Source organism: Acyrthosiphon pisum, chromosome A2 (assembly GCF_005508785.2).
Source record: "Acyrthosiphon pisum isolate AL4f chromosome A2, pea_aphid_22Mar2018_4r6ur, whole genome shotgun sequence".
Classification (NCBI taxonomy): domain Eukaryota; kingdom Metazoa; phylum Arthropoda; class Insecta; order Hemiptera; family Aphididae; genus Acyrthosiphon; species Acyrthosiphon pisum.
The window spans coordinates 75,294,081-75,294,503 of record NC_042495.1 but is presented as its reverse complement, the minus strand read 5'-3'; positions in this window follow the sequence as shown (position 1 = coordinate 75,294,503).

Below are 423 nucleotides of genomic sequence, written 5' to 3'. Positions count from 1 at the left end.
ATAACAGACGAAATATTAGTTTGCAAATTTCCACGACTACATTGCAAATTGTTGCTAATTGACTGCTAAATGATGGTTCAAGAAAATTTTCAAAATGTTTTTTTTATGATATGGGTGGGGCTGGGGAAATATGTCTCCAGCCCCCACCCATACCATTTTTTGTTTTATGGTTTTGCTAATGGCTTGCAAATTGTGAAACCAGTCTTGCAAATTGTTGCTAATTGACTGCTAAATGTTGACTTGAAAAAAATTTCAAATTTCAGAATGGGTGGGGTTGGGGACATGTACGTCAATTTAATTATAAATAAATAATAATGAAAACGGATAAGAACTGAATATTCAATCTATGCAATAAGAATACTTATATCTAATCATATTAAATTACAACAGTTAAATAAAATTCCTTATTCAAGTATTAATTAT